The 7323-nt window shown below is 39.0% G+C and overlaps 1 non-coding gene across 1 annotated transcript; it reads right to left on the bottom strand.

Moving 5' to 3' along the window:
• Window positions 1-770: 770 nt before the first annotated feature.
• LOC122737660 lies at window positions 771-875 on the bottom strand. Its single transcript, XR_006354469.1, has one exon. It is a non-coding gene; the product is annotated as a U6 spliceosomal RNA (small nuclear RNA).
• Window positions 876-7323: the final 6448 nt, after the last annotated feature.

Here is a 7323-nt window from a genome sequence, read left to right as displayed (position 1 = left end):
CATTGACAATGATGCCTACTAGTTCTTTCGGTAATCATAGCTGCCAGTTCTTTCAGTACCCAAGAATGTAGTTCATCTGGACCAGGTGACTTGAATTTATCAAACATAACTTCTCCTTACTTATCTTGGGGTAAAAAAATTAGCCATTTTTGTTCTGTCATTTTCCATGCCCCAACCCCATCAGTACTGGCAAACTGGATCCCATAATATATGCAATAATATACCAATACATTTAACTATGCAAAAGTTATCTCAAAGGAACTTGGTGTGACTTGTAAAGAAGGCACACTTGAAGATATTGACTGGTCACAAGCAGTCTAGAACAAGAACAAAAATGCCATTTTTTTCCCTCTAGCAGATCCTTGCAAACTAGGGCATCCAAAAGAAGAGTACCATGTGGAGAATCTCTACAGTGGGTGCCAACAAATGTAAAGGTTACCCAGATAGATCCCAGATGAGCCCCATGTGTAACAGCCCTTCTGGGCTTACTTGCCCAAACCATATCACCTGTGGGCAGGTTGGATCTCCAGAGGAGTGGCTCCCCTATATTATGCAATGAGATAATATTTGTAAAGCACTTAACACAGCGCCTGATGCATAGTAGGTGCTTAATAAATGTTTACTCCCTTCCTTTCCATTTCCCTGACAATGTGCTTAACAATCAGCCAGCAGACTTAGTTAATTATTTATTTTCATCTTACTAATCTTTTTGAAAATTTGTTAATTAAATTTAATTTTTAATTTTTAATTAATTTATCCATTTTGAACGTTAAAATATGGAGCACTTCCTGAATTTGTGTCATCCTTGTATAGGGGCCATGCTAACCTTCTCTCCATTATTCTTATTTTAATATATGTGCTGCCAAAGTGAGCACTAGTTAATTCTTTAGCAAAGGCATTTATTCCCATGACACAACAATGACAATAGTGAGAAAGCATTTTCCCTGAAACCAGGAGGGTACACTCTCCCACAAACACAGAGTCCATGAGGGAAAGAGTGGCTATTGAGAGGGACATAGGGATATGACCCTCCACTGAGATGGAAAGTGCCCCCCCCTTCAGCCTAATGATCTGATCTCAAAGTCTTAAAGCCCCTTAAAGCCCCCTATTTCTCTACCCCCCTTTCTAAATATAGGCATATCAACTTAAAAATTGCTTCATAGGGTCTGCACCGAGACATTATGTAGATATGATAAATTGTTGCTGAAACAGGAAATTTTGCAAAGTAACCTATGGCTGAACCCCTGAGGTTGGGGCACTCTGACCCAGGAGAGAGACTTATCGCTGAACATCCCAGGAGAAAGATTTATTGCTGAACATATAGTATTAACCCAATTACCACATTTTGCTCAAATTAGATGTCTGTAAAGAGTATAAAAACTGCTTGGTTTCCTAATCTCAGTGCGTCATACCTCCTGGTTGTCCCAGTGAGTGTGGTACACCTTTCTTTCAAAAGAAATAAAATCAGTGCTTTGGCCTCCTTTCTCCTCGAGTCTTGATTACAGGGGTTGGTGGGTGTACTTCCCATCCCACTCAATATGAATTTAATAGTTGTAAGGCGCTAAAATTCTAGCTAGTCTGTCTAAAATATCTAATGAGTGGTCGCCAATAAATTATAAGCTTTAGCAAGAGTTTAGACTTTTAAGCAGTTATTAAGGAGAATTAGAATTTGGTGAAGAGAGAGAAAAAGAGGCCTAGATTCAGCTATCTTTCTTGGGGAGCTATAGTTCTTCTGCTCCACTCTCCACGAGAGTCCTGGCAAAAGAGCCCGAGAGAACCAGCCATGCCCCTTCTTCCTCCCACAAGCAAATGTCACTTCCTGACGCCAAAGAAAAGCCACATGGCTTGCCCTCAGACGCCTTCTCCTCATGGCGGAGCTTTCCTATAGTAGCTCTCCAGCAGGTGGTGCCATTTCAATCGTTACATAGTACAAGTAGGGAATTGGCAATTTGCAATTCTAGAACTATAGGGCTTTGATGTCCTTTCTTATTCTAGACCAGGGCTTCTTAAACTTTTTCCACTCATGACCCATTTTTGTCTGAGAAATTTTTATGTGACCCTGGATATATAGGTATGTAAAATAGATATATATAGCCTTTTACTGTTGCCAAATTATTTGCAACCCCCATGTTGTTATACAATCCCTTATGGGGTTGTGACCCACAGTTTAAGAAGCTTTGCTCTAGAGGACCTCATGGAATTCATTATAGGGCATGGTGTCAGTGATGGATTCACTGCTCCTAGTTGGGTTGGCTCCTAGCAAAGTCATGGCATGTGTGCTCAAAAGGCAGCTCAGCTGGACTTACTTCTCATTGGGTCCAGTGTCTTATATGGACTGGTGAATCCACTACTGGGCTGGACAAATCAGGTTTCTCAGTCAATCATTTAGTACTGGACCAGGCCAGGCAGGTCACTCAGATATAGGGCAGCTGCTGCCAGGTTGGACTGGGTGGGACACTCATTTGCTGGGCTCTTCTCAGGGCACAGGACTACACTGGACAGATTGATCCACGGGTCTCCCTTGAACTTGCTCTTTGATAGGATGTAGATGTTGTTTTGTTTTCATTTGAATTTATTTTTTATTACATTTTGAGTTTCAAGTTGTCTCTCTCTCTGCTTCCTACCGCCACATTAGAGAAAGCCAGTATTTGATATACACATATATGTGGAACCATGAATTAGTTTTTTTCTCTGCAAGTGGATATCATTTCCCTTCATAAGTCCTTCCTAATTTATTTGAATGATCATATTACTCAAAATAATTTAGTCATTCACAGTTAACTCTTCAAACAATATTACTGTTACTATATACAACATTCTTGGTTCTACTCATTTCACTTGTCTTTATTTTCTGCAAGTCTTTCCATGTTTTATCAAAAACCAACATGCTGATCATTTCTTACAGCTCAGTAGTATTCTATTACAATCATATACCACAACTTATTTAGCCACTCCTTCTCCTCAATTTCTAGTTCTTCACCACCACAAAGAGAGCTGCTATAATTTGTTTTAGAACATATAGGCTCTTTTCCTTTTTCCCTTATCACCTTGGGAAACAGACCTAATAGTGGTATTGCTGGATCAAAGCATTTTTATCAGTCTTTGGCATAATTCCAAATTGCTCTCCAAAATGGTTGGATCAATTCACAATTCCACCAATGGTACATTAGTGCCCCAATTTTTCCACATCCCTTCCAACATTTGTCATTTCTCCCCTCTATCATTTTGGCCACTCTGATAGGTGTGGACTGGTACATCAGTTGTTTTTATTTGCATTTCTGTAATCAGTAATGATTTGGAGCATTTTTCTCATATGACTAGATATAGCTTTGATTTTTTTCTTCCAAAAACTGCCTATTCATATCCTTTGATCGTTTATCAATTGGGGAATGACTGTTGTCTTATAATTTTGACTCAGTTCTCTATATATTTGAGACATGAGGTCTTTATCCTTTCAGAAGCTAGGTATAAAATTCTACCACCACCACACCGCAATTTTCTGTTTTCCCTCTAATTTTGGCTACATTGGTTTTATTTGTACACATCCTTTTAAATTTAATACAGTCAAAATTATCCATTTTAGATCCCACAATGTTCACTATCTCTTGTTTATTCATAAATACTTTTCTTATCTATAAATATATGTAATATGTTCCATGATCAAATTTACATAGCTCCCTTTCTGTGTAGGTCATTTTTTTTTTTTTGGTGAGGCAGTTGGGGTTAAGTGACTTGCCCAGGGTCACACAGCTAGTAAGTGTTAAGTGTCTGAGGCCGGATTTAAACACAGGTCCTCCTGAATCCAGGGCTGGTGCTCTATCCACTGGGCAACCTAGCTGCCCCCTTTGTCATGTATTCATTTTGACTTTGTCTTGGCAAATATTGTAAGATATTGGTCTGTACCTAGTTTCTACCAGACTGCTTTCCAGTTTTCCCAGCAATTTTTTTTAGCAAATAGTGAGTTTTTATCCCAAAAGCTTAGGTCTTTGCATTTATCAAACATGAGGTTACTATAATAACTTAAAAGTGTGTATTGTATGCTGACTTTATTCCACTTATCTTCCATTCTATTTCTTAATCAGTACCAGATAGTTTTGATAATTACTGCCTTAAAATATAGTTTAAGCTCTGGTACTGCTACCCCTCCTTCCTTTACATTAAAAAAAATAATTCCTTTGATATTCTTGACTTTTTCTTCTTCCAAATGAATTTTATTATTTTTTTCTAGCTAAATAAAATAAGATGGTACTGAATACGATTTTTTAAGGTAGCATTGTCATTTTTATTATACTGGCTCACCCTACCCATGAACAATTAATATTTGTCCAATTATTTAAGTCTGACCATTTGTAGAAAGAGTATTTTATAATTATCATATAGTTCCTGGGTTCGTCATGGCAGGTATACTCCCAGGTATTTATATTATCTATAGTTATTTTAAATGAAATATCTCTTGCTATCTCTTCTTGCAGGGCTTTGTTGGTGATGTATAGAAATGATGATGATTTATGTGGGCTTATTTTATATCCTGTTACTTTGCTAAAATTATTTCAACTAATTTTTAGTTGAATCTAGGATTTTCCAAGTATACCATCATATTAATTGTTGAAATCTTATTGTAGATCATGTACCCAGAGGATTTGGGCAATCTCATCTATCAACAACGTCCCTCAGAGACTCACTGACTGACCTGTAAGGGCTAGTCCCTGGATGAAGAAATAGAAAAGAAAAACTTCGATCCTAATTTAATCATTGGTTATTGATATAATAGAAAAATAATTTATCTCAGGTAATGTCTCAGACTTCTCATGTTGTTTTCAGAGCTCTATCTGGTCATTTTTGACTTTTTGGTTCTTCCAATATGCTATGATCCAAGATCAAGTGTGGTCATTGTTCTCCTGGTTTATGAGAAATCTCTGGCACTCCTCTCCATCCCTAAGCTATGACCAGGGCCCCAGCAGCACCACTGCCACCTCTAAACCTCTCATTCTTCAAGGTCCCTGAAACACAGCACACTGGTCTTCACAGAGGCTGCAAGTGTCACTTGGTCCCTCTATCCTGCAACTGAAACAAGGGACTCCACTCTCCTTCAAGTGACCACAACCAGTCCTTCTCCATGTGGGAACCACAAGCAGGGACTCCTTCCCTCTGTGTGACTGCACTCACCAGTGTGTGCTCGATCCTCCTCTGTAGCCACAGCCAAAGCTGTGTTCAGTGCCAGTGGACGCCTCAGCCACTCGGTCTTCCTCTGATCAGCTGCCCAACCCCCACCATCCCTGAGGTCAAAGTTCCCAAAGCTGCAGCTGCCTCAGCACTGCTGCTCCCGAGGTTTGTTGTTTGTTGACAGGCTATAGCTGCACCTCTTCACTCCTGGCCAGACCACCACCCCATAGGTCGAATCCTTTGTAATGTCCACCCAAGCTATCTTGGGCTAGATGACTTGCTTTAACCTGACTTTTTATTATTTCTGCTGCTCTAAAATTCAACATAAGTCATTGGGGCATGGTGATAATAAATGAAGTGTCAGCTGGGAGAGGAATAAAGGATGGCAGGTCTGTATCCTTTCTCAAAACCCAAAACAGAGGTTATAAGGAAAATCCACCAATGGAAGAAAGGGCCCCCAAAGGTGGAGAGATGTTACAGAATGAGAAGACCACAGAGGATGAGAAAGTCTCCAGAATGAGAAGATGGCTGAGGCTTAGTGGTGAAATCCAGAGAATCAGAAGCAGAGGAATGAAAGGCATGCAGCCTGGGCCCTTCCTCGAAAGGAAGGAAGCCTTTTCTAGGGCAGTGACCCTTAGCCTGAGATTGTCAGTAACTTCTTCTTTTTGATTGCCTCAGTCATTACTGTAAAGTTTTTCACTTCCAGGAAGGAGGCAGTAGAACGTTGGTCTCTCTCATTCAACAATCCTTTCTAGTTGAAAGTCAAAGGTTGGGGCAGCTAGGTGGCGCAGTGGATAGAGCACCGGCCCTGGATTCAGGAGTACATGAGTTCAAATCCGGCCTCAGACACTTAACACTTACTAGCTGTGTGACCCTGGGCAAGTCACTTAACCCCAATTGCCTCACTAAAAAAAAAAAAAAAAAGAAAGTCAAAAGTATTACACTTTGACTTATGGGGATCAGTCTCAGATCAGTTAGATATATTCCTGTTGCATGTCTTGTGCAGATGAGTGGCTAGGGACAAAAGTCCCTAGGCTTTGCTGGCTTCATCATATACAATTGAAGTCTCAGATCCTTAATAAGGAGTGGAATGTTTATTCTGAAGCTTGAGGTCTCTCAAACTGTTTCAAGGTCCCTGCCTATTCAGCCCTACCTATCTTTAGCTTTTGCTGAAAAAAGGAACCTTTTTTTTACAGTTGCAGAGGTCATTCTCTATGTCCCAGAAAGCAAAAGCCAAACAAGTACTGAGCAGCTCTGCTTTCTCTCCATTGGCAAAGAGTGATCTTTGTCCCATCCAGCACAAACAACAGTATTCTCCTTTCTTTATTGCTTCTCCCCAATATAACTTAAAAACAAATACCTTTTTATTTTTAGCTTCCCTTACCAACATTGGCTCATTTTTAGCTTTGGTACCACTGACACTACTATACATATACATATATATAATTTATTTATATTATATATAAATAAAATAATAGTATCAGTGTATATATAGTATATATAAACACACATATATATGTATATATATAATTTTGACATTTTTTATTTAAAATTTTTATATCTCGTTTTTTCATCACTTTTATTTCTTCCTTACCCAGTGAAGCATCCTTTGAAACAAAGAATAAAAAAGAAAGAGGAAAAAAAGCAATTCTCATCAAAACTAATTGAGTCTGGAGGCATCTAGGTGGCACAGTGGATAAAGCACCGGCCCCTGGATTCAGAAGGACCTGAGTTCACATCCGGCCTCAGACACTTGACACTAGCTGTGTGACCCTGGGCAAGTCACATAACCCCAATTGCCCCGCAAAACAAAAACAAAACTAATTGAGTCTTCCATGAAAGCAGTGTTCTACATTTCCAGTACCTTACCTCTAGAAAGAGGGTAAAGAGGTACACTTTGAAATCTCTTCTCTGTGGCCAACCTTTGCCATTAAAATTGCATCACATTTTGTTTTGTTCATCTTTTTTTTGTTCTATTTACATAGTAGTGATCATTTCTATATTATTTTCCCTGGATCTCAGGAGAACAATTTATACAATAACAACAACAATGTAACAAGGAGTAATTTTGAAAGAATAACTCTGATTAATAATCAACCAAGATTTCAGAGGACTAATGATAAAGCATGCCCGACAGATTATTTTCCTGACAGATGCAGA

The sequence above is a fragment of the Dromiciops gliroides genome, chromosome 1, assembly GCF_019393635.1.
Source record: "Dromiciops gliroides isolate mDroGli1 chromosome 1, mDroGli1.pri, whole genome shotgun sequence".
Classification (NCBI taxonomy): domain Eukaryota; kingdom Metazoa; phylum Chordata; class Mammalia; order Microbiotheria; family Microbiotheriidae; genus Dromiciops; species Dromiciops gliroides.
The sequence above is the reverse complement of the archived record's forward strand: the minus strand, read 5'-3'. Positions and strand labels throughout refer to the sequence as shown.